Genomic DNA, 19,338 nt, shown 5'->3' with positions numbered 1-19,338 from the left:
CACGCAGCCAAAGGGAGAGTGTGCCAGCTGGAGCTCAGAATCGAACCAGGGTCACTGGAAGCTTGAGGCAGTACCTCAACGCTCTGCCGTTCATTCCAAATGTTCTGTTCCAATGAGCTCCTGCAAGCTGTCCAGTTGTGGCCCAGCACTGGACTCACCGTGGGCACCTTACCCGTTGCTTCCTGTCCTTAATAAAGTGGCCACTGAGTGTACGTTTGTGATCTTCTGCTGCTGTAGCCCATACCCTTCAAGGTTCAACGTGTTATACATTCAGAGATGCTCTTCTGCACACCACTGTTGTAACGTGTGGTTATTTGAGTTACTGTCGTCTTCCTGTCAGCTTGAACCAGTCTGGCCATTCCCCTCTGACCTCTCTCATTAACAAGGCATTATCGCCCACAGAGCTGCCGCTCACTCAATGTTTTTTTTGCGCCATCCTGTACAGTATAAACTCTAGGGACTGTTATGAATAAAAATCCCAGGAGATTTCTGAGATACTCAAACCACCCCGTCTGGCACCAACAATCATTCATTCCACGGTCAAAGTCACTTAGATCACATTTCTTTCCCCATTCTGATGTCTGGTCTGAACAACAGCTGAACCTCCTGACCGTGTCGGCATGCTTTTATGTATTGAGTTGCTGCTACGTGATTGGCTGATTAGATATTTGCATTAGTGAGCAGGTGTACAGGTGTAGCTAAATGCTGAGTGCATTTCCCCTCTCAACCATACAACAATTACAGCCATCTCGGCCCTTCTAGTCTGTGTCGAATGCTTACTCTCATCTAGTCCCACTGACCTGCACTCAGCCCATTATTCTCCATTCTTTTTCTGTCCATATACCTATCCAATTTTTTTTTAAAGCCCACACTCTTGCTGTCTCCCCGTAACTGTTAACACCCTTACAGATCAAGAATCCTGGCATAGAATCAGCTTCTGATTTCAGTACAAGGTACTGAATTTAGCTGGCTCTGTGCCACCATTATAGGCGGGCAAGGGTGTGTGTGTGTGTGTGTGTGTGTGTGTGTGTGTGAGTGTGTGTGTGTGTATTTCTTCTTATTTTAATTCATAGTTTTTATTATTCTGTATTGCAATGTACTGCTGACACATAACAGATTTCACGACATATGCCGGTGATGTGATTCTGGAGCAGAACAGGGCAGGGTGTGAGGAACAGGAAGAAGAGACGTGTTCAATGATCCTGGTGACTCTCTCCTCTCCGAAGCCATTGGAACTCGGGGCAGGGGAATGGTTCATTACGGCGAAACAGGATTTGCCCAAATTGCTTCAGGCAAAGGCTGTGATTGGCTGATGCTGAAGCTGTCTGGTAGAATGGTCAAAGGGGACATGAAAGATTCCGCCGGTGCTGGAAATCCAGAGCAACTCACACAAAATGCTGGAGGAACTCAGCAGTTCAGACAGCATCTGTAGAGGGGAATGAAGAGTTGGCAATTTGGGCCGAGGCCCTTCATCCGGAACAGAAAAGAAACTGGAATACACTAGCACCTCTGACAAACCTTAAAATGTTCCCCAAAACACTTTACAGTCCAGAAAGTACTTGAGAGGCGCAGTCACTCTGGCAGACAAAACCCAGTGACTTATTGCACGCAGCAAGATCCCACATGCCATGGCCAGATGGTGAATCAAAAGTGAAGCTGATTGATTGAGGGGTTGGTACTGCCCACTAAGTGAACGATACCTACCCGAGGGGCCTCATCCAGAACCCCCCGCCGGTAGTATGGCGCACCATCCAGAACGGCCACTCGCGCTCAAACCTCTGCGTTCTCAGAGAATACCACCCACTAAAAGCCGCTGCCAATAATGTTAATCACAGCCAGTGCTGTCTCCTTCCCAGAATCACTCTCCCTGATAAGTCTGTGTAGTTAAGGAATCAGAGGGGTCAAGGCTTCCGGGGGAGTCAGGCCTCCAGTGCGAGCAGGCTCCCCCACTCCAGAACGGGCAGGGGAGGAAGGGGTTAAAGGTCCCGATTGACGTTCTTGTTAAGCCTGCCGTGGTCTTTTCTACGTTCAAATCCTGCCGCATCACCTCCTTGGAGCCCATGAGGACAAAGGCATTTTCACACAGTCACAAAAACACACACACACACACAGGAAAGACATCCTGCACTTTAATTTAGACCTTATCAGCTCAGAGAGGCCTGTGTAAACAGGCCTGCAGTTTCAGAGCATCAGGCAGGGTGCAGATAAAGATCCCTGGCTGCAGGGCTGGCCTTATCAGAGCTCAAAACAACTCATGTTTGGCAAGTATCCAGAGCAAAACCCCTGATTGTTCCCAGATTCCCAAATTTGGCACCTGCTCCCTAAATATAGCTCGGATTCACAAAGGGAGGCAGGACCAATCTAAACTGCAGAGGAGGAATTGACTGGGGAGTCCTTGCTTGTAAGCTCACATTTTCCCCTCACCCCTCGTTCACTGATGTCAAAGGACTCACAGGACTGGATTTATCCCACCCTAATAAATCCACCCCGCCCCGGTAGCGGGCAACAAATCCACAAGCTCACAAAGATGAAGGCCAGGAGATGGCTAAATAACATTCGGAGTCGGTACGTCACCTAAAACGCCCACAGATTTCTACAGATGTACTGTGGAGAGCTTTCTAACTTGCTGCATCACTGTCTGGTACGGGGGGGGGGGGGGTACTACTGCACAGGATCAAAATAAGCCATGGAGAGTTGTAAATTCAGTCAGCTCCATCGTGGGTATCAGCCTTTGTAGTAACCAGGACATCTTCAAGGATCGATGCCTCAAAAAGATGGCATCCATCATTAAGGACCCCTGTCACCCAGGACATGCCCTCTTCTCATTGCTACCATCAGGGAGGAGGTACAGGACCCCGAAGGCACACACTCAATGATTCAGGGACAGCTTCTTCCCCTCTGAATTGAATTGACTTTATTTCTTACATCCTTCATATATGTGAGGAGTAAAAATCTCTACGTTACATCTCTGTCTAAATGCAAAAGGTGCTTTTTATACTAACTTATAATAAATGGTATGTACAGTTATATCAGCATAATGGTAATACAGTTGTATCAGCATGAATTAATCAGTCTGATGGCCTGGTGGAAGAAGCTGTCCCGGAGCCTGTTGGTCCTGGCTTTTATGCTGTGGTACCGTTTCCCGGCTGGTAGCAACTGGAACAGTTTGTAGTTGGAGTGACTCAGGTCCCCAATGATCCTCTGGACCCTTTTTACACACCTGTCCTTGTAAATGTCCTGAATAGTGGGAAGTTCACAACTACAGATGCGCTGGGCTGTCCGCACCACTCTCTGCAGAGTCCTGCGATTGAGGGAAGTATGGTTCCCATACCAGGCAGTGATGCAGCCAGTCAGGATGCTCTCCATTGTGCCCCTGTAGAAAGTTCTTAGAATTTGGGGGTCTTCAATCCTCTGCCATCAGATTTCTGAATGGACATTGAACCCATGAACACTACTTCACTACTTTTTTAATTTCTATTTTTTGCACAACTTATTTAAATAAATAACTATTATAAATTAAATGTGTATGTATATATTTACTTTCCGTAATTCACAGTTTTTTCTCTTTATTCTCATGTATTGCATTGTACAGCTGCCGCAAAGTTAACAAATTTCACGTCATCTGTAGGTGATATTAAACCTGATTCTGATTGTGAGACCAGACCTGATCCATGGAGATGGTTGTGAACATTGTTTGGGGGAGGAGGTGGGATCTGGATTCACTTAATGAGCCAGCAATGGAGGTCAATAATACCCACAATCCATGGCAGTGGGGAAATGGCCCTATCTATGATATGTGCAGGCCGCATTGCAGCCTGGCATGCTCCAGCATCTACTCTACTGCTCTGCGTTAGGAAATGTACATGGAGTTGCGATTTTGATGGAATACGATGACACTTCTTCATGAAGTTGAGTTGTGTGGTATTTGAAACAAACCCTAGGCGTGTACAAGCCATGATACCAGCCGGATCCAAACTCAACAGTATCCCATCACAACAAAACAGGCATGTAGTCACTGATCTGCCAAGCTCCAGTTCAATGAAACAAGCAACCGGACTCCATGAAAATCACTATCGTAGGAAAGCAGCATCCATCAATTTCTTTGAACAGAAAATCTACAAAAGATTCGGCCCAGTCCAGAGGTGAGGCCCTCCCAACCACTGAGCTTATCTTCATGAAACGTTGCCGTAGAAAAGCAGCCTCCGTCGTCAAAGATCCTCACCACCCAGCTTGTCATCTTTTGCACACTGGCTGTGCGCCTGGTCTGTTGGCTAAGATCTTTCATTGATTCTATTATGGTTCCCAGCTTTACTGAGTATGCCCGTAAGAAGGCGAATCTCAGGGTTACGTATGGTGACATTTACGTACTTTGATAATAAATTTTCTCTGGAACTTTTAGAGAGGCACATGCCTCTTAGAAAGTCGAGGGGTACGTAGGAGGGTTGATCTTCGAGTTGATTAAAAGGGCCCCAAACATCATGGGCTGAAATATCCTCTTCTATGTTCGACGTCAAAGAGGAAGGGGGTGTAAAGCCCTGGGAAGGGTTTTACTGCTAATGTACTGGGTTTTCTGTAGCAGCAGTGTTTGGGTTTTGACTAGAGATAATGTGGGCTTTGGAATGTGCACTAGCCAATGATGGGAGTGTTCTTTTCTTCTTGTGTGCCTGAGAACGAGGTATTATATAACCATATAACCATATAACAATTACAGCACGGAAACAGGCTATCTCGGCCCTTCTAGTCCATGCCGAACGCTTACTCTCACCTAGATCCACCGTCCTGCACTCAGCCCATAACCCTCCATTCCTTCCCTGTCTATATACCTATCCAATTTTTTTTAAATGACAATATCGAAACTGCCTCTACCACTGCTACTGGAAGCTCAGTCCACACAGCTACCACTCTCTGAGTAAAGAAGTTCCCCCTCATGTTACCCCTAAAATTTTGCCCCTTAACTCTCAACTCATGTCCTCTTGTTTGAATCTCCCCTACTCTGAATGGAAAAAGCCTATCCACGTCAACTCTATCTATCCCCCTCATAATTTTAAATATCTCTATCAAGTCCCCCCTCAACCTTCTACGCTCCAAAGAATAAAGACCTAACTTGTTCAACCTTTCTCTGTAACTTAGGTGCTGAAACCCAGGTAACATTCTAGTAAATCTCCTCTGTACTCTCTCTATTTTGTTGACATCTTTCCTATAATTCGGTGACCAGAACTGTACACAATACTCCAAATTTGGCCTTACCAATGCCTTGTACAATTTTAACATTACATCCCAACTCAATGCTCTGATTTATAAAGGCCAGCATACCAAAAGCTTTCTTCACTACCCTATCCACATGAGATTCCACCTTCAGGGAACTATGCACCATTATTCCTAGATAACTCTGTTCTACCGCATTCTTCAATGCCCTACCATTTACCATGTATGTCCTATTTTGATTAGTCCTACCAAAATGTAGCACCTCACACTTATCAGCATTAAACTCCATCTGCCATCGCTCAGCCCACTTTTCTAACTGGCCTAAATCTCTCTGCAAGCTTTGAAAACCGACTTCATTATCCACAACACCACCTATCTCAGTATCATCTGCATACATACTGATCCAATATACCACCCCATCATCCAGATCTGAGTCTTTTGAAGAGAGAAGATGTCTGAAAGGAGAGGTCGTAGACACCCTAAAGAAGCCCGGGGCAATCGATGGAGGACCAGCGGAAGGGAAACCGTGAGCTCCAACTTGTGCAAGTTAGACTGTTTCATTAAAATGGGCCCTTTCCTTTTTTTTTTAACTTCACTAACCCTCTAGTAAAATTAAGAATAATACAGTTAAATTGTTTAATTGTTTTCAATTCTGGTCACCTCATTATAGGAAGGATGTGGAAGCTATGGAGAGGGTGCAGAGGAGATTTACCAGGATGTTGCCTGGTTTGGAGAACAAGTCATATGAAGCAAGGTTAGCAGAGCTGGGACTTTTCTCTTTGGAGCGTAGAAGAATGAGAGGGGACTTGATAGAGGTCTACAAGATTATGAGAGGCATAGATAGGGTGGATAGTCAGTACCTGTTTCCCAGAGCACCAATAGCAAACACCAGAGGGCATATGTACAAAGTCAAGGGAGGGAAGTTTAGGGGAGACATCAGGGGTAAGTTTTTTACACAGAGGGTTGTGAGTGCCTGGAATGACTTGCCAGGGATGGTGGTGGAGGCTAAAACATTAGGGATATTTAAGAGCCTCTTGGACAGGCACATGGATGAAAGAAAAATGGTTATGGGGTAGTGTGGGTTTAGTACTTTTTTTTAAGGATTATATGAGTCAGCACAACATGGAGGGCTGAAGGGCCTGTACTGTGCTGTAGTGTTCTATGGTTCTATGGTTAATTGGAATATGGAGTACTGTCTGGTATTTCATGGTATTGATTCGTAACAGGGGGGAAAAAATCACACAGCATCCACCCAAACAAGTGGTTTCTCACCTCAGATTCCACATGTTTGGCGGGGCCGGAAACTGTCCTCCCCAGATTAACCCCGCCGGCCGGACCTGAGGGTTACGGGGTTAAAGTGGGTATTAAGATTGAGGGTAATGAGGGGGGAAGAGGAGAAAAGGTGGAAAAGAGCAAAAGGGTTAAGAAGCGGGGAGAGGAAAAGAGTGGGAAATAATGACTGCAAGGAATTAATCGTCCAGGATAGAAACCTAATTTTTATCAGTACAGTCGGACCTTATATCATATATAACGTCTGGACTGGAGAGTGAGTGGGGAGGGGGGAGGAGAGAAATTGAGTCAGGACTCCCTCTTCCAATCTCTACTCAGCAGCAACACTGGGGTGGACACCAGAAAGAACAAAGTTCAAAGTACAAATGACATTTATTAGCCAAAGAACCTGCATGTCACCATGTACAACCCTTAGAATCATTTTCTTGCGGGCATTCACAGTAAGACTGAGAAACTTAATAGAATCAATGGAAGACTCTGCACTAAAGGACAAAGAAGCTGTGTGCAAATGCATAAGAAAAAAAGAAATACTACTACTACTAATAATAAATAAATCAGCAATAAATATTGAGAACATGAGATGAAGAGTCCTTGAAAGTGAGTCCATAGGTTGTGGGAATGTTTCAGTGATGGGATGAGTGAAGTTGAGTGAAGTTATCCCCTTTGGTTCAAGAGCCTGATGGTTGAGGGGTAGTAACTGTTCTTGAACCTGGTGGTGTGAGTCCTGAGGCTCCTGTACCTCCTCCCTGATGGGTGCTGGATGCCACTTTCTTGCAACAACGCTTTGTGGAGGGGTGATTGAAGGACCCACGATGGACTGGGATGAATCCAAAACTTCTTATAGGATTTTCCATTCAAGGGCACTGGTGTTTCCATACCAGGCTGTGATGTGGCCAGTCAATACACTCTCCACCAAACATCTATAGAAGTCTGTCAAAGTTTTGGATGTCATGTCAGATCTTCACTTCAGAAATAGAAGTGCTATCGTACTTTCTTTGTATGTCACTTACGTGCAGTGTAGGCCCTCTGGCCCTTTGACCTCACTGCCCAACAACCCCCGATTTAACCCTAATTTAACCCTAATCACAGGACAATTCACAGTTAACTTACCAACCGGTAAGTCTTTGGACTGTGGGAGGAAACCGGAGCACCTGGAGGAAACCACACAGTCATGGGGAGAACGTACAAACTCCTTACAGGCAGTAACAGGAATTGAACCTGGGTCGCTGGTACTGTAAACTGTTATGCTAACCACTATGCTACCGAGCCGCCCCTTTTGAGTTGCATTGGTTACCGGAGGAACAATTATCTTTGCTCTTGTGTATTGGAAAAGACATCAGACAACCCTGAGATGGATGGGACTAGGCAGATCGGCAGTACAGCACTGACTCGATGGGCTGAATGGCCTGCTTTTATGTCGTTCTCTATGACTTCATGCTGGAGAGAAGGGAGGGGAGGGCAGAGGCTTCCGCGGGAAGCGGGCTGGGGCAGCAAGTTTTGTTCGTGATTGCTGAGAGACCCGCTGCGGCTGGCAAGATCTCCCGCGCAATCAGCTCGATCGTTGGCTGCGGGGTTCGAGGGACGGCAGGGCGGGCGCGCCATCCGCAGCGTTGCAACGGCGGAGGAGGGGCCGGAGGCAGGGGAGGTGCGTGAGAAAGAGTCTGCCATCCTCGTGCCCGGCAGCTTCCCTGCACCCCGCTGTAGACGTGACAAATCCAAGCAGAAACTGGTCGTTAAGTGAGTGGAACATTGACACGAGGATCTGAACTCAGAACGCTGGCACTAGCTGGCTGTTGTGAGCATTTTACAGTGGCAGAAAAGCAAAAGTTTTGAGATTAAAAACTAAACTAAAAACAACAGCAAACGTTGGAAGTTGGAAGTAAAATTAGAAAATACAGGAAATACTCAGCTGGTCAGTCAGCATCTGTGGCACTTTGACATTACAGTGCTGCACCTGTCTCCTGTCCCACCACTGCTACCTGTTCCTGCAGCCGCCTGTGGCTTAACTCTGCTCACCTCTCCCCATCCCTTCTTCACCGTTCCGTTTCCTTCTGCTGAATGCCATAATGTTCATTTAGAACATAAAACAGACTGTATTAGAGAGATTAGAACAGTACAGCGCGAGAAGAGGCCATTCAGCCCACAATGTTGTGCTGAACCAGCAAAACACCTACCTACACAATTCCTCCATCTTCCTCACATCCATCTGCCAAGTAGAGTGGATAGGGGAGAGCCAGTGGATGTGGTATATTAAGATTTTCAAAAGGCTTTTGACGAGGTCCCACACAGGAGATTAGTGTGCAAACTTCAAGCACACGGTATTGGGGGTATGGTCTTGATGTGGATAGAGAATTGTTTGGCAGACAGGAAGCAAAGAGTGGGAGTAAACGGGACCTTTTCAGAATGGCAGGCAGTGACTAGTGGGGTACCGCAAGGCTCAGTGCTGGGAGCCCAGCTGTTTACAATATATATTAATGATTTAGATGAGGGGATTAAATGCAGCATCTCCAAGTTTGCGGATGACATGAAGCTGGGCGGCGGTGTTAGCTGTGAGGAGGATGCTAAGAGGATGCAGGGTGACTTGGATAGATTAGGTGAGTGGACAGATTCATGGCAGATGCAATTTAATGTGGATAAGTGTGAGGTTATCCACTTTGGTTGCAAGAACAGGAAAACAGATTATTATCTGAACAGTGGCCGATTAGGAAAAGGGGAGGTGCAACGAGACCTGGGTGTCATTGTACACCAGTCATTGAAGGTGGGCATGCAGGTACAGCAGGCGGTGAAAAAGGCAAATGGTATGTTGGCATTCATAGCAAGAGGATTTGAGTACAGGAGTAGGGAGGTTCTACTGCAGTTGTACAAGGCCTTGGTGAGACAGCACCTAGAATAGTGTGTGCAGTTTTGGTCCCCTAATCTGAGGAAGGACATTCTTGCCATAGAGAGAGTACAGAGAAGGTTCACCAGATTGATTCCTGGGATGGCAGGACTTTCATATGAAGAAAGACTGGATCGACTAGGCTTATACTCACTGGAATTTAGAAGATTGAGGGGGAATCTTATTGAAACGTATAAAATTCTAAAGGGTTTGGACAGGCTAGATGCAGGAAGATTGTTTCCGATGTTGGGGAAGTCCAGAATGAGGGGTCACAGTTTAAGGATAAAGGGGAAGCCTTTTAGGATGGAGATGAGGAAAAACTTCTTCACACAGAGAGTGGTGAATCTATGGAATTCTCTGCCACAGGAAACAGTTGAGGCTGGTTCATTGGCTATATTTAAGAGGGAGTTTGATATGGCCCTTGTGGCTAAAGGGATCAGGGGGTATGGAGAGAAAGCAGGTACAGGGTTCTGAGTTGGATGATCAACGGGCTGAATGGCCTACTCCTGCACCTATTTTCTATGTTTCTATCCAAACATCTCTGAAAGCCTCTAATGTACCACTCTGGGTAAAAAAACTTACCCCTCACCTCTCCCTCTCACCTTCAATGCATGCTGTCTGGTATTAGAAATTTCAACCCTGGGGAACAGATACTCTGTCCACTCTATCTGTGCCTCTCATCATCTTGTAAACCTCTACTAGATTCTCCCTCAGCTTCTGATGCTGCAGGGAAAACAACCCAAGTTTACCCAGCATCTCGTGATATCACATGCCCTCTAAACCAGGCAGCATCCCGATAAACCTCCTCCGGGCCCTCTGCAAAGCCTCAACATCCCTCCTATTGTGGGACACCCAAAGCTGTGTGCAATACTCCAGATCTGGCCTAACTAGGCTTTTATAAAGTTTCAACATAACCTCATGAACTCAATTCCTGGACTAATAAGAGCAAGCATTCCACAAGTCTCCTTGATCACCTTATCAACTTGTGTAGCCACTTTCAAGGAGCTGTCCGAGTCCATAGGACGCTCAAAGCAGATGCGCAGGTTGACTCTGTGGTTAAGAAGGCGTACGGTGTATTGGCCTTCATCAATCGTGGGACTGAGTTTAGGAGCCGAGAGGTAATGTTACAACTATATAGGACCCTGGTCAGACCCCACTTGGAGTACTGTGCTCAGTTCTGGTCGCCTCACTGCAGGAAGGATGTGGAAGCCATAGAAAGGGTGCAGAGGAGATTTACAAGGATGTTGCCTGGATTGGGGAGCATGCCTTATGAGAAAAGGTTGAGTGAACTTGGCCTTTTCTCCTTGGAGAGACAGAGGATGAGAGGTGACCTGATAGAGGTGTATAAGATGATGGGAGGCATTGATTGTGTGGATAGACAGAGGCTTTTTCCCAGGGCTGAAATGGCTAACACGAGTGGACATAGTTTTAAGGTGTTTTGAAGTAGGTACAGAGGAGTTGTCAGGGGTAAGTTTTTTACGCAGTGATAAGTGTGTGGAATGGGCTGCAGGCGATGGTGGTGGTGGTGAAACGATAAGAGACTCCTGGATAGGTAATGGAGCTTAGAAAAATAGAGGGCTATGGGTGACCCTAGGTAATTTCTAAGTTAGGGACATGTTCAGCACAGCATTGTGGGCCGAAGGGCCTGTATTGTGCTGTAGGTTTTCTATGTTTCTTAGGTCAGGGGCCCAAAGTTGCTCACAATAATCCAAGTGCAGGCTGACCAATGCCTTATAAAGTCCTTGTTTATAAAGGAAAGGAATAGTTAAGTTGTCTCTGCTGAATAGGGGAACCCAAGCTTCCTGCAAAGATAATGAATTCTTCCTGTCTTAGCAGGAAGTGGCCCACATGGATGGTGGACTCAAGGGAGAGGATGGGGCCTTGAGGAAGTCACACACACACACAGAGGGGAAACGAGGGGCGAGGGAATCAGAGCAGGAAGTCACAATAGATGCCTGAGCAGATACTGCCCACGTCTCAGCAGATTGAGACCTGACTGAAAGGACAAGATAGCCGAAGTGAGAGGGCGCACCAGGAATTCACGTCAGGAAGTCAGCTCTGATGAGCCATTGCCCGCGGTGCAGACAGCAGTTACTTCAGTGCTGCCAAGTTTTGCAAACAACTGGACAGAAAGCGGACCAGAATTTCCTTCAAACACGGAATAGGAAAGTTCCTTTAACAAGCAATGTTTACACTGAACATAATGGCAAATTCAAATAAATCTCTTCAGCTCTGACAGGATCCATGCCCCTCTCTCTCACAACTTCTGAGATGGTGCTATCATTTCTGCCCCCAGCAACCCATTTCAGCCTCCCATCAAGTTATCATCATCACTATGAGCCGTGTGGTATGACATCATCATTATGTGCCGTGTCATATGACATGGGTGATCCATGACTGCGATTGTTATTGGTAAATTTTCCTATATTTTATTTGCCATTGCCTTCTTCTGGGCAGTCTCTTTACAAGACGGGTGACCCCCAGCCATTATCAATACTCTTCAGAGATTGTCTGCCTGGGGTCAGTGGTCGCACAACCAGGACTTGTGATCTGCACCGGCTGCTCGTACGACCATCCACCACCTGCTCCCATGGATTCACGTGACCCTGATCGGGGGCTAAGCAGGTGCCACACCTTGCCCAAGGGTGACCAGCAGGCGAGCAGAGGGACAGGCCTTACACCTCCTTACATCTGCACCCTGACACCCAAACGCACCACATACAGCATTAACATAAAACTTACCCTGCACATCTCCCTTAAATTTACCTCCTCTCACTTTAATGCATGTCCTCCAGTGTTTACATTGATACCCCAGAGAGAAAAAAAAATCAGACTGTCTGCTCTCTCTGTACCTCTGGTAATCTTATAATCGCCTACCAGCTCTCTCCAGAGATTCAGATTTATAGCCCATAATCTCTAATCCAGGCAAATTCCTGGTGAAACTCTATAGTCTCCATATCCTTGCTGAAAGAGGGAGAAGAGAAAAGCCCAATTCTTCAAGTGTCATTTAACCAAAGTTTTATACAATACTGTGCAAAAGTTTTAGGGATATATATAGAGCCAGGGTACCTGGGACTTTTGACAGCACTGTAGTAATTTTATGTATTGCACTGTACTGCTGCCACAAAAAAAAACAAATTTCATGACGGATGTGAGTGATGATAAACCTGATTCTGATCTGGGTCTCCGTTGTGGACTGAGAGTGGGAAGGGGGCAGGGAGAGGGGAATCATGGTTGGGAAAGGGGGAAGGGGGAGGGGAATCATGGTTGGGAAAAGGGGAAGGGACAGGGGAATCATGGTCGGGAAAAGGGGAAGGGAGACGGGAATCATGGTTGGGAAAAGGGGAAGGGAGAGGGGAATCATGGTTGGGAAAAGGGGAAGGGAGAGGGAAATCATGGTTGGGAAAAGGGGAAGGGTGAGGGGAATCATGGCTGGGAAAAGGGGAAGGGAAAGGGGAGGGAGCGGGAAGCACCAGGGGGCATTCGAAAATGATCAGTAAACCAAGGAATCAAACGGCCTTGTCAGGTGGCTCAGGACTGGGTCTGTCGGCACTCGCAACACGCCCCTCCCCACACCACCCCCGGCTCTCCCTCTCTGCCGCCTGTCCCACACCCCTCCCTTGGTGCTCCACTCTCGCCATTCCCAACATCCTTTGCTCCCGCCAGATTTCCGAACTCGCTCTCCGCTCCGCGTTGACGAGTACAGAACCGCGCAAAGGCCTCAGCGCCTTTGCTATCTACGTGTGCCTGAGACTTCTGCGTGGTACAACATGATTTCCCACTTCTTTCCTCAGCGCCCTGACTAATGGAGGCAAACGCACCCTATGCTGTCCCTTCACTTGCGTGGCCACGTTCTGGCGGCCACGGACTGGTCCCCAAGATCCCGTGAATCCCAGATGATAGGACCGTAGCATTGTCTGCCGGTGATGCGAGGTGATCCACAAGGACCGTGCTGGACCTGACGGAGTATTTTATAAATGGGGAGTGAATTCAGAAATCTATGATGCAAAGGGACTTGGGAGTCCTTGAGCAGGACACCCTAAAGGTTAACTTGCAGGTCGAGTCGGTGGTGAGGAAGGCAAATGCCATGTTAGCATTCATTTCGAAATGACTAGAATATAAAAGCAAGGATTTAATGCCAAGGCTTTATGAGGCATATTAAAAAAGTTAGAGATGTGGATGACGGAACTGACAGCTTTGTGACCAGTTTACGAGTGATACAAGGGTGGGGACAGGGGCAGGTAGTGTTGCGGGAGCCGGGAGCCGGCAGAAGGACTTGGGACGGATTGGGAGAATGGGCAAAGAAGCAGCAGATGGAATACATAGTGTGAGGAAGTTATTGGTCACGTTACCGAGGCGGTTCACAGTACAGGCGACCCGGGTTCAATTCCCGCCACTGCCTGTGAGGAGTTTGCACGCTCTCCCCGTGACCGCGGGGGTTTCCTCCGGGTGCTCCGGTTTCCTCCCACAGTCCGAAGACGTACCGGTTGGTAGGTTAGCTGGTCATTGTAAATTGTCCTGTGATTATGTTAGGGTTAAACTGTCGGCTTGCTGGGCAGCACAGCTCGAAGGGCTGGAAGGGCCTGTTTTGCGCTGTATCTCAGTAAAAAAAAGACAGAGTATTTTCCAACTGGGGAGAGCATTCAGAAACCTGAGGTGCAAAGGGATTTGGGAGTCCTCGCGCAGGATTCCCTAAAGATGAACATGCAGGCAGGAGAGAATCTGCAGACGCTGGAAATCCGAGCAACACACACAAAATGCCGGAGGAACTCAGCGGGCCAGGCGGCATCTATAGAAAAAAGTTCCAGCCGACAGTTTTGGGCCGAGACCCTTTGGCAAGACTGGAGGGAGAAAAGCTGAGGAGTAGATTTGAAAGGCGGGGGAGAGGGGAGAGAGAAGCACAAGGTGACAAGTGAAACCTGGAGGGGGAGGGATGAGCTGGGAAGCTGATTGGTGAAAGAGCCACGGCTGGAGGAGGGGGGAGGCCGATAGGAGAGGGCAGAAGGCCATGGAAGAAAGAAGAAGGGGGTGGGGGGAGAAGCACCAGAGGGAGACGATGGGTGGGCAAGGAGATAAAGTGAGAGAGGGAAAAGGGAATGGGGAGAAGGGGGGTTGCGGGGGGCTTTAATGGACGTTTGAGAAATCAGGTTGGAGGCTGCCCAATGGAATATAAGATGTTGCTCCTCCACCTTGAGTGTGACCTCATCACGACAGTGGAGGAGGCCATGGCTTGACATAATGGAACAGGAATGGGAAGTGGAATTAAGATGGGCGGCCGCTGGGAGATCCCGCTTGTTCCGGCGGATGGAGCGTAGGTGCTTGGTGAAGGGGCCTCCCAACCCACAGCTCACCAACATACCTCCTGTATATCGACATTGAGGTCGCGTTCAAGGGCTCAATGTCCATTCAGAAATCGGATGGCAGAAGGGAAGAAGCTGTTCCTGAATCGTTGAGTGTGTGTCTTCAGGCTCTTGTACCTCCTTCCTGATGGTAGCAACGAGAACAAGGTATGTCCTGGGTGAGGGGGGACCCTTAATGATGGGTGGGGCCTTTCTGAGGCATCACTTGAGTATTTGGAATACCTTGAACGGTCTTGGGCCCTGAGCGAAGTACGATGGCACTAAGGAGCAGCTTCTTTGAGTTCATCTGTGGAACCTGCTTAACTCCTACCATTAAAGTCTCTTTTCTCCCTTTTCAGGGTGGACGGGGTCCTGTCGGTGCCCCTGACCTGCAGCTGCGCTCAAACTGCGGTTCTTACAGTGACAGTCCCGCTCTTGGGGGGCCCTCACCGTCCAGCCAGTTTTCAATACCCCCAAGGGCGGCCTAGAAGACGAGTGTGCCTTCGGGGTTTCGAGGTTTTGCGGCCCCGGGGACGAGCCGATTCTATGTTGGTGCATCTGACTGAGGCGCCGCGGGAGAAAACGGAAGATTGGGAACAGCCGGAGGTCTTTTGGGTAATCGATCTCTCTCTCTCTCTCTCTCTCTCGTTGGTGAGGGAGAGTTTACTTCTGATTCTCGAGTCGCAGAACTCCAAAACAGCGATGTGGCTGACCGCAACCAGCGAGTTGTCTTGTTTAAGTCTCCCCTCTTGCTGAGTGACGCCTCTGGTAGGGAGAGAGAGAGAGAGAGAGAGAGAGAGAGAGAGAGAGCCTGGGGCATGTTGAATTCTTGGGCGAACGACCAACTTTTGTTGGGCTGCTGATCACGGTCTCTCTTGGGGGCTTTGCTGTTGTTTGATTGGTGGGTGATGGGTGTTGATGGTTTTTGCTGAAATAAAGGGGAGGGGGAGGGTTGGTGCTTCGCTGCTGATTGTGCGTGGGAGGGGGAGAAGGGGGCTTTAATGTTAATTCATTCTTTGGGGGTCTCCTGTTTTCATTGCTGCCTGTGGAGAGTAAGAATTCCAGGCTCTACATTGTACACATTCTCTGATATGAAATGGAACCATTGAACTGTTGAACTATTTACGAAAGGATGCCCTGATTTTGGAGAGGGTCCAGAGGAGGTTGATGATAAAGATCGTAGGGATGAAAGTGGTAATTCATAAGGAAATCTTCATGGCTCTGGGCCTGGAGTTCAGATGATGTGGGGGTAGGGTTAGATCTCATTGAAATCTATCTAATATTTAAAGGCTTGGAAAGGGTAGAATTTGAAAGGATGATTCCAGTAGTAGGAGAGGATAAAGCCAGATGGTGCAGCTCAGAATAGAACATAGAACATAGAATAGTACAGCACATTACAGGCCCTTTGGCCCACAATGTTGTGCCGGCCCTCAAACCCTGCCTCCGATATAACCCCACCACCTTAAATTCCTCCATATACCCGTCTAGTAGTCTCTTAAACGTCACTAGTGTATCTGCCTCCACCATTGACTCAGGCAGTGCATTCCACGCACCAACCACTCTCTGAGTGAAAAACCTTCCTCTAATATCCCCCTTGAACTTCCCTCCCCTTCCCTTAAAGCCACGTCCTCTTGTACTGAGCAGTGGTGCCCTGGGGAAGAGGCACTGGCTGTCCGCTCTGTCTATTCCTCTTAATATCTTGTACACCTGGGGGGGGGGCATTCCTTTAGGAACAGAGATGAGCAAGAATTTATTCAGCCAGAGAGGGCTGAATCTGTGGAATTCATTACCGCAGGCGGCTGTGGAGGTCAAGTCATTGGGTATAGTTAAGGCAGAAATTGAAAGGTTCTTGTTTAGTCGGGACATCATTGGTTACGGGGAGATGGCAGGAGAGTGGGGGTAATGAATCAGCCATGATGGACTGGCAGAGCACTGATGGGCTGAATGGCCTCATTCTGCTCTGTGTTGTGCGGGTTTACTGCACAGGAACACTGGTTCTTATACTTGCTCCCATCCTCACGGGTGCCCAGGCAATGGGTAATGAAGGGTATCAGGCTATAGCTCTCCACTGGGGATGTCCTCTATCTACATTTGAAAGAGCACAGTGAGACAAGGGAAGGCCACTCCCCTGAGAGGGGGTCGAGGTGTAGAGTGGAGGAGATATCAGGATAAAAGCTGCAGTGAAGAGGAGATGGGCGGGCCGAATTCCTCAGTGTAATTTTTTCAGAGAACCTGCCCTGTGCAATTACAAAGAAAGCACAGCAGCACCTCAACTTCCTTAGGAGTTTGCAAAGATTCAGCATGACATCTATGACTTTGACAAACTTCTATAGATGTGTAGAGGAGGGCATATTGACTGGCTGCATCACAGCCTGGTATGGGAACACCAATGTCCTTGAAAAAAAAACATCCTACAAAAAGTAGTGGATTCGTCCCAGTCCATCCCGGGTAAAACCCTCCCCACCAGTGAGCACATCGACATGAAACACTGTTGTAGGAAAGCAACATCCATCATCAGGGATGCCCACCACCCAGACCGTGCTCTCTTCTCGCTGCTGTTGTCAAGTAGAAGGTTCAGGAGCCTCAGGACTCACACCACCAGGTTCAGGAACTACCCCTCAACCATCAGGCTCTTGAACCAGAGGGGATAACTTCACTCAACTTCACTTGCCCCGTCACTAAACTGTTCCCACAATCTATGGACTCATTTTCAAGGACTCTTCATCTCATTTTCTTGATATTTACTGCTTATTTATTTATTATTATCATTATTTCTTTCTTTTTGGATTTGTTGCTTTTGCACACTGGTTGAACACCCAAGTTGGTGTGGTCTTTCGCTGATTTTAATATAGTTATTATTGTATTATGGATTTATTGAATATCCCCACAAGAAAATAAATCTCTGGGTTGTATCATCATCATTAAGTGTTGCGTTGTATAACATGAACGATCACGGTCTTTCCATGACCATGATTGTTCTTGGCAAATTTTTCTACAGAAGTAGTTTGCCATTGTCTACTTCTTGGCAGTGCCTCTCTCCCACTGGCTCACTTTCCTCTCCTATCAAATTCCTTCTTATCAGCCCGCCACACTTCCACCTTTCATCTCCCAGCTTCTCACTTCATTGCCCCTCCCACCTACCTTCCCCCCTCACCTGGTTTCACCTATCACCAGCCAGCTTGTACTCCTTCCCCGTTCCCCCAACTTCTGATCCTGACTTCATCCCCCTTCCTTTCCAGTCCTGGCCCAAAACACTGACTGTCAGACGCTGCCTGACCTGCTGAGTTCTTCCAGCATTTTGTGTGTGTTCCTCTGTATTGTGTATTTAATATTTCAGTAGTAAGTGAGTAATATTGTAAATATATTGCTTAATTGAGCATTCTTGTTTATTTCAATAATCCATTACAGGTTATATATGTGAATTCCATACATCATCACATTACCATGTGATACATGTTTACCTAACTTAGGGTAAAATCAAAGCATACAACTAATCTCCTGACCCCCTTGTTTCACTTCAGGAGGGCACGGAGTGACCACTCTTTGCTGAACATCGATGGCTCCTCGGTAGAGATCGTTAAGGGCACCAAATTTCTTGGTGTTCACCTGGCGGAGAATCTCACCTGGTCCCTCAACACCAGCTCCATAGCAAAGAAAGCCCAGCAGCGTCTCTACTTTCTGTGAAGGCTGAGGAAAGTCCATCTCCCACCCCCCATCCTCGTCAGATTCTACAGGGGTTGTATTGAGAGCATCCTGAGCAGCTGCATCACTGCCTGGTTCGGAAATTGCACCGTCTCGGATCACAAGACCCTGCTGCGGATAGTGAGGTCAGTTGAGAAGATCATCGGGGTCTCTCTTCCCGCTACTACAGACATTTACACTACACAATGCATCCGCAAAACAAACAGCATTATGAAGGACCCCACACACCCCTCATACAAACTCTTCTCCCTCCTGCCGTCTGGGAAGAAGTACCAAAGCATTTGGGCTGTCATGACCAGACTGTGTAACAGTTTCTTCCCCAAAGCTATCAGGCTCCTCAATACCCAGAGCCTGGACTGACACCAACTTACTGCCCTCTACTGTGCCTATTGTCTTGTTTATTATTTATTGCAATGCCTGCACTGTTTTGTGCACTTTATGCAGTCCCGGGTAGGTCTGTAGTCTAGTCTAGATTTTTTCTGTGTTGTTTTTTACGTAGTTCAGTCTAGTTTTTGTCATGTAACACCATGGTCCTGAAAAACGTTGTCTCATTTTCACTGTGTACACTACCAGCAGTTATGATCGAAATGACAATAAAAGTGACTTGACTTGACTTCTTTCAATTAAATTAACATTTTGGGATTACAAAATGTAACATTCCGGCTTTCCAGCATCTGCAGAATCCCTTGTATATCGATTAAAATACAGGCGTAAAATCTTGCATATTGTGTCCATTTGAATGATAAAATAATTGTGTAACTCCAGATTCTACTCTCCCAAGCTTGGGTAAACACTGCAGACATACACGCTTGCCAGTTGGTTGTGCGAGATTTGCAAGTCCCATTACAAAAGCCGCCACTCTAAGTGATCTGTTGTAAATCCCCATCTGTGCCAGTGAAGGAAAGCCACCATCCATTAAGTAAC

General features: G+C 47.4%; 1 protein-coding gene across 1 annotated transcript in view; it reads right to left on the bottom strand.

Moving 5' to 3' along the window:
* The window catches only part of LOC132381483 (RNA-binding protein Nova-1-like), a 465,660-nt gene that overhangs the window by 54,693 nt on the left and 391,629 nt on the right, over positions 1–19,338 (bottom strand). The gene's annotated exons all lie outside the window — the stretch shown is intronic.

The sequence above is a fragment of the Hypanus sabinus genome, chromosome 26 (genome assembly GCF_030144855.1).
Source record: "Hypanus sabinus isolate sHypSab1 chromosome 26, sHypSab1.hap1, whole genome shotgun sequence".
In the NCBI taxonomy this organism is placed as follows: Eukaryota; Metazoa; Chordata; class Chondrichthyes; order Myliobatiformes; family Dasyatidae; genus Hypanus; species Hypanus sabinus.
Note: the sequence above shows the minus strand (reverse complement) of the source record. Positions and strands in the feature narration are given on the sequence as shown.